Source organism: Pundamilia nyererei, unplaced genomic scaffold (assembly GCF_000239375.1).
Source record: "Pundamilia nyererei isolate P.nyererei 1_Seehausen unplaced genomic scaffold, PunNye1.0 scaffold00158, whole genome shotgun sequence".
NCBI lineage: Eukaryota > Metazoa > Chordata > Actinopteri > Cichliformes > Cichlidae > Pundamilia > Pundamilia nyererei.
The window spans coordinates 2,957-10,989 of NW_005187559.1; the positions used below are offsets into that span (position 1 = coordinate 2,957).

Sequence of the window (8,033 nt, forward strand, 5' to 3'; positions counted from 1 at the left end):
ATATATAGATATATATAGATATATATATTTAAAAGGTGACGCAGACATATATACGTGCATAGGCTGATTATGTTATAAAAAATAATTTTTTACCTTTAACCACACATAGAAGGGAGAAAAGAAGATCTAAACCTTTGTGAATGATCATATGTTAACATATTTAGTTCTGGTTTATTTCATTCAACACGTTATAGCATATCATATACATTATAACCCCTTAGCAGTCCAATTAGTCCCCTAAACCATCCAATGTCCCGTGGGCGGTACGTCCGACTGCTAAGGGGATAACTGTACAGTTTCTGCTTAAATATTGAAAAACCAAAAATTTATTTTTTTTGTTCTTATTAATAGTGTCAAAGTAAATTAAAATAGCCCTCCACAGACTCAACATTAAAGGGATAAGCAGTCATGTGTCATTTTATAGTAGAAAAAAATCAATTAACACTACTAACTGGAAATAAAATAGTTACAGAATATTTAATTGATGATTAAATGTTAATTTAGGGAAAAAAGTCTAACTTGACAAGACACCTTGTCAAGTCAGACCAAAGTCTATAGTTATATTCAATAAAAATGCTAATGAAGATTGGATGCAACTAACATGCATTTTTAATGCAGGAGAAAGAGAAAGAACAGCATATTTTATTGAAACACACAGTTTTACAACAAACCAAATCCATAAACTTTAATAAACTGTTTGGAGATTAAACTTCACTTCAGCAACATAACAGAATAGTGTCCCAGCAATGGTGGGATGTACAACAGGATTTCTCCCCATAATGACAAAATGGGCAGCATTGGATTTTGTAAATAAGAATGCCTCAAAGGCATAATTATAGAAAAGCACTGACATTTAAACTACAGGGAATAGAGGTTACTTTTGAGGTCGTTTGCTTGCCTTGTTCCCATTTACACTTGCCTGTAGTATAAAACTGCAGTGCTTCACTTGTTGCTGTATCCTTAGCTATATGGTGTGATCTTTTTCTAGCGTGCCAACCTGCTGATCTGAAAATACCTGTCTCTTACCTTGCACTCAACAACAGCTCTCATTAAATTATGTCTAACATTTACAGAGGTTTCTCACATGACATGACACACACTTTACTCAATCACACATTTATCTAAAATTTATTTATTTATTTTAAAAAGGTTCATAAATTATTTCTTCTCTAGCCACTTTGTGAGGTTGTTGCTTAACTAGGTGAAATTATCAAAGAAGATTCTGTACCAAAAACCTCCCAGTTATTGCACTGGTTGCTAGCAGATTTCCACAGTTAGCTGTACTTCTTCAGATAAAAATGCTTTGAATACTTCCTAACTACTGGCCCAGCAGTAGAAATACTAGAAAGAGTGATGGAAACTGGAAATGGAGAAGGTTTGCCTTCAAAGTAAAAGCTGCACCTCAGCCAAAATTTTTCATAAAGTGCCACTATAACTCTGAAGCCAACTGCCTCCATTTCTAGTTTATGTTACACTTTTGGCAGGTTCAGTACAACTCGGAGAGTAGACAGTGTTTTTGGATACATCCATCACTTCGATTCAAATTGCTACAGCAGAAATATGCTGGTGGCCAAAGCAAACACAAGGTTTTTGCCAACTGGTTGGGGAATAGACCAACTACTTAAGTGACAGGTGGTTACCACTAGCCTCTTGGGCTGTATGACCAAGGTATTATTCACTCAATCCTACACTTTCACCATAATTGTTATATATCTAAAATGGCATACAGGTTAATGTTACGTGGGGAGTGGTTGCATGTCTCCAAAATACCAATAGTCATTCTCATACAGGTCATTACTTGTCCTCAGACCTTTTATTTTGGCAGAGTACTTGATGACAATAACCTCCTATTTATGTCACTCTTCGCTTTTTCTCCATAGAGTTTAAGGCTTTGTGAATGTTGAAGGTATCAGAGACACCTAATGTCTGGATTTGCAAATACAGAAATTTTCTAAAGAAAAAAAAATGGAATATAGTCAAAAGTAAATTGTGAGCATAGAGGCAAATGAGTAGCCATTTATACTGTGTTTCCTAAGGAAGCTTAAGTGGCTAGATCTTTCTAGAGAAATGTCACTGTGTCTCTCCAGAAGTGCAGGCCAAAGTGACTCATCTGTGCTCATTAAAACAGTACTACAGTAACAGTATCGTAGAATTTCAAAAATTCAGTAAGGTTAAACACTTGCTACTGTACACCTAGCAAGACACTAAAACATTAGACTGCATTGTCTGTAATGTGTTCCTCTAAAATACCACAGCTAAAAGAAGCAGAGGAAATAAGTAATTTCCCTGTTTTGGTTGTTTTGTTGTCTTTGTGTCTACTCTGCATTTTTCTTGCTATTCTAGCCAACTCTTGGATCACAGTGAACATGCACAATATGTTATTTTACTCAACATTTTACAATGAACTTATCTTACTTTTAAACATGTGCTTTTTTAGGAAAATACATTTGGAAATTAAACAGACTATTTAAGATGACAAATCTCTTACAGGTTAGGACATGGTCTTAACAACATATCTGAATATTGTCCTATAATATATCCTTCACTTATGCAAAAGACAAGTCACAGCTTCTTCTCTTTGCTGGATTTATTTTTGACCATGGTAGCACCTCGTGACCTGCTGGTAAGATAGCAGACATTAAGACAAGTCTGTGCAAAACTTGGCAATGAAAGGTAATTCTGGCTATGATCCCAGACTTTTCCTTCCATTCATCATTTATCACTTACTCAGTACATCTAAATTAAAATTTAAAAACTGTATGATTATTTTTTCCTTGCAGAAAGACATTAACATTTTTTATAACAAACAATTTTCTAGTATTGAATTATCTGAGCTGGCAGTCCTTCTTAAACTCTATTCCTAGTAGAGATATATAACACTTGTCTGGCATTAATACAAAGTCTTGCTCTGAATTTTATTTCACATGGCTGAGGTGTTTATGTCCTGTAATAGTACACCAGTGGCATTTCAAGACTTCTCCAAATTTAAAACTCAGTACTGGCTGTGATGTCAAAATGACTTGAGCTTAGAGTTTAGTATAAACTCTTTCAACTTAATATCACTGTCAAGTTAATATCAAGATTGATTGGAATAAATAATTCACAAACTATGTAGTGCACTATTATAATTTACCACTGGGTATACTGTAGACATTACTGATGTACAACTAACTAATTAACCTATATTAACATAGGTCCTGGCAGAATGGAAGCAGAAGTATGAGGAGAGCCCAAAAGCAGGCTCGTTCTCTCAGCACTGAGTTGTTCAAGATGAAGAACTCATATGAAGAGGCTCTGGATCATCTTGAGACCATGAAGAGAGAGAACAAGAACTTGCAGCGTATGCTTAACTTGCTTTTGCTGTAGCAAAAACATTTGCATATGTCAGCTCCAAGTACTAAAACTCTTGGCTGTGTCTGCTCTTTAGAGAAGATCTCAGATCTGACTGAGCAGATTGGTGAGACTGGACAGAGTATCCATGAGCTGGAAAAGGCCAAGAAGACTGCTGAGACTGAGAAGTCTGAAATACTTTATCAGGATTCCCAACTGTAGATGGATGAACCTTTCAGAGGACAGGAAGACATGAAGGAGCAGGTCACCATGGTGGAGCGCAGAAATGGTCTCATGATGGCTGAAATTGAGGAGCTGAGAGCCGCTCTGGAGCAGACAGAGAGAGGATTAGGAGTTGCTGGACAGGAGTTGGTTGGTGCTAGTGACCATGTCAGACTGCTTCCCTCAGGTTTGATTGTTTTTAACACTTACAATAATATATTAAAATCCTTTTTACAGTGCTCCTCAAAACAAAGCTACTGTATACTATTCTGTACAAATATCTGAGAGAGAATGCAGAAATATGAAAAGTAAATATCAAATTAAACTGAAGTTAAATTAACTAATATATAAATGAGGGTGCCCTCATTTTAATTCCCATCAACTACAAGAGGAACATGCCAACATCTACCTACCCAGGCTGAGAAAGGTTCAGCATGAGCTGGAAGAAGCTCAAGAGTGCAATGACATTGCTGAGTCCCAGGTCAACAAGCTAAGAGCCAAGAGTTTGATCATGCCATGTAACATCTGCGGATTTTACTTTGACATATACCTAAGAACCGCTGCAGACCATGTACATCCTTTGCATTGAAAGAAATTATCCTCTTCCTTCACTGCATACCGGAATATATTTGAAGCCTGAGAAGTAAATTGATATAGAGCGACCAGTAGGAATTAGTTCAAACATGTCATTTAAAAATAAACCACCAAAAATACCCCAAAAATTGGATAATTTCCATCATTTGTTTAACTCAGTCCAAACTGTGTAGGGCAATATATTATACTTGCAAAACTGATATTCTAATCCAAAGGAGATTTTAATCACTTTAAGAGAGCAAAGTAGCCTTTGAGGCAACTTCCAGTGCCAAAACATAATATCCTAAACAACTGAAAAATCTATGCCCTCCATCAAACATTGCATTCAGTATATTCAAGCTATTTAAGTGTGAATCACACCTTAAAGTAAACTAAATAGACAGGAAGAGCATAAAAGACTTTATCTTGTTTTATACATGCTTTACATTATGTAAAATAATAGCCAATAATAAGCGATATCAGAAATTTGTTGAAATTTTGTAATTTTGTACAGTTGGAGAAGTTTTAATTTTTCAACTTTAGTCAAGGTTTCATTTTGATTTCCACTTCTGAAAATGTCAAGCAACAGTCAGTTTTTGTGACTAAAATGCCCTAGTTTTGTGTGAAACTTCATAGGGGAATTCAAAACAAATAAGTTGACAGATTTTCTATCAAACTATGGAAATTAAATAACATAAGAACACAAAATTCACCTGCTTCTCTGGATATGTCGGACAAATGTCCTCTCAGTGCAAGAGTGGTATCCTAACTCTGTCCCTTAGCTGTTGTTATTTTTGACTACAGCAATGACTTGTAATCCTCTGTTAAGATGGTAAATGATAAACCACACCTGTCAACAGTTTCAGCATGTAATCTGAGAGGACACTGGAAATTATTCCAAATGTCAAGATACGTTTTCATCTCTGCTCATTCAGTAAAAGTTGAATATAAAGATTTTAAATAGAAACTAATACTATGTTCTTGTACCAAAATTGTACCCTAACCCAAAATTTTTCAACAATCGTAAGTGAAAAACACTCATTTTAAATCTTATTTGTGCAGCTGTTATTTAAGGTCTTGCCTGAGGTGCCAACTTTTCATGTATTACGTTTCGAGGAATCATGTGTTGCTCTTTTAACTTTTATGGAAAGTACAGCAGCATGAAATTAGTATCAGATACCAGAGACATGTATACTGTGCAACTATACACCAGTGACATTCTGACGCTTCCCCAACATTAGCACTCAGTCCTGGCTGTCATATCAAAATTAAATTGATGCAACTGCATATCATAAAATGTGTCAACTGAAATCTGATCCCCAAGTACTTCTCTGGATTTATTGGAGCAGACACTTCACAAACCATGCTGTGCACTCTTGCTATGTAGTATTGAATAAACTGTGAACATAATAAGAGTAGTAAATACTGTATTTACAAAGTTAAAAATGATGTGTTAAAAGTGAAATAACATTATAAGAAAATGCATTAATAATATATATCTGAATGTATAATATAGTCGAATACAGTTCTATACAGATTGACTTACCAATACTTAATTAGAATATGTAAAGTTGAGAAATTTTTAATTAATTTTTTTTTTTTGATCCAACAGTATTTTATCTTCTTTATTATAGAGAAATTGACTATAAAATTATGTTTAAAAAATATTTTTGGCATTTTTTTTGTCTCATGTTTAACAGAACATAATCAAAACTCACAACTATTCTGTCAATCATAAAGTAACATAGAGGTATTTTAATAAGTACTCATGGTGTCAGCAATGAGTCGATAACTGTCAAGTAACAAAGTGAAAAGCTGTGCTGAGCAGACACACTTTATAAAAAAAGACAAAAAAAAAAGGGCAGGGATAGCTCAGTAGGTAGAGTGGTGGCCCCATGATCGGAAGGTCGGGGGTTCGACTCCACTGAACAGCTACCCTGAGGTACCCCTGAGCAAGGTGCCGTCCCTACACACTGCTCCCCGGGCGCTGCATTGGTGGCTGCCCACTGCTTCACTGGGTGAATGGGTTAAATGCAGAGGAACTATTTCCCTATGGGGACTAACACGCACACTTTACACTTTACTTTACACTCGAGCAGCAACTCTGGAAACCCAATCCAGCTGACAGGCATGTGACACAGGTGAGTGTGGTCAAGTATTTACTGGTTACCATATTTTAACGGTTTAGACATTCCTGTTAAATATGTTGCTGCTGTTTGAGTGTAGTAGCACTTTGGTCAGTCAACTGAATGAATAAATATTTTTACTGAAATATGATGGTTGAAATATTAGACACAAAGGAGCAAAGCAACTTAATTTTGGCATTTCTTTAGATTGCAGCATCTTTACACGGGATACTATTAGTTTTCAGTTGGGGTCCAGTGAGGTAAGTGGTTCGATGTAAATGACATTTTCATGATAGAAGATATCTGCTTAAGAAAATTTCAAGAACTCATAAATGGTCACATTGTTTCAATTTATGTCATATTTTCAGTCTCCAGTAAAGTGCCAACATGAGCACAGACGCGGAGATGGAGCAGTATGGCCCGGCAGCCATTTACCTCCAGAAGCCTATATATTTGTCATCCTGTCTATGTAAACATTTGTCTGCTATATCACAACAAACACCCTGTTGATTATTTAAAAATTGCTTTCTATTCAGACGGTCACTGTGAAAGAGGAAGACATCCACCCCAGGAACCCTCCAAAGTTCGATAAGATGGAGGATATGGCAATGATGACCCACCTTAACGAGCCATCTGTGCTGTTTAACCTCAAAGAGCGTTTTGCATCATGGATGATCTACGTAAGTTTTATTTGAAGGTTTATCTAAAAGAAATAAAATGTAAATGAAAAATGAAAAATGTAAGCAACCCTTATGCTCTCTGCTATGACAAAGACCTACTCTGGGTTGTTCTGCGTCCCAATCCCTACAAGTGGCTTCCTGTGTATGATGCTACATGTGTAGCAGCATACAGAGGAAAGAAGAGGATTGAGGCTCCACATCTTCTCCATCTCTGACAATGGCTATCAGTTCATGCTCACTGGTAAGTAGTAGTTACTGTTAAAGTTTGTGAATACAAACTAAAAGATGCCTTAAATGTGAGGTTATTGCTGCAGTTAGATAAAATTCTTTAATGTTTGTATTCCAGATCGGGAAAACCAATCTGTTCTGATTACGAGAGTATTGCACACGTGATTACATCTAAAACTTGATACAGAGGGTGAATCTTGAAAATATGTCTTTTATACTGTCTCCAGTGGAGAATCTGGTGCAGGAAAGACTGTCAACACCAAACGTGTCATCCAGTACTTCGCAACAATTGCATGAGCTAAGAAGGAATCATCACCTGGCAAGATGTAGGTAATATTGGTTATTTATGATAGACCCATGTGTGGGTTGAGTTTAAGTACGATTCTAATGTTCTAATGTCATTTACAGCTTTTGTTGTGGCAAAAATATTTGCATATATCAGCTCCAAGTACTAAAACTCTTGGCTGTGTTTGCTCTGTAGAGGAGATCTCAGATCTGACTGAGCAGATTGGTGAGACAGGAAAGAGCATCCATGAGCTGGAAAAGGCCAAGAAGACTGTTGAGACTGAGAAGTCTGAAATTCAGACAGCTCTGGAGGAAGCTGAGGTAATGTATTTTATAAAAATGTACTGTTTGTATTCAAATTTTAAAAAGTATCCCTTCTCCAGTTTATGTTGCAATAAATTTTTTTTACATAACTCTTTTAATCATTTAAAGGGAACTCTGGAGCATGAGGAGGCCAAGATCCTTCGTGTTCAGCTTGAGCTAAACCAGTTAAAAGTGAGATTGACAGGAAGCTGTCAGAGAAGGACGAGGAGATGGAGCAGATCAAGAGGAACAGCCAGAGGGTGATTGACTCCATGCAGAGCACTCT

The 8,033-nt window shown here is 36.3% G+C and overlaps 1 long non-coding RNA gene and 2 pseudogenes across 1 annotated transcript; all 3 read left to right on the top strand.

Annotated features, from left to right (window-relative positions):
- Positions 1-3,231: 3,231 nt before the first annotated feature.
- Positions 3,232-3,464, top strand: LOC106455944 (uncharacterized). Its single transcript, XR_001290525.1, has 2 exons — positions 3,232-3,340; positions 3,428-3,464. It is a non-coding gene; the product is annotated as an uncharacterized LOC106455944 (long non-coding RNA).
- A 239-nt stretch (positions 3,465-3,703) lies between these two features.
- LOC106456393 (myosin heavy chain, fast skeletal muscle-like) lies at positions 3,704-7,456 on the top strand (annotated as a pseudogene).
- A 105-nt stretch (positions 7,457-7,561) lies between these two features.
- The window catches only part of LOC102203292 (myosin-7-like), a 4,641-nt pseudogene continuing 4,169 nt past the window's right edge, over positions 7,562-8,033 (top strand).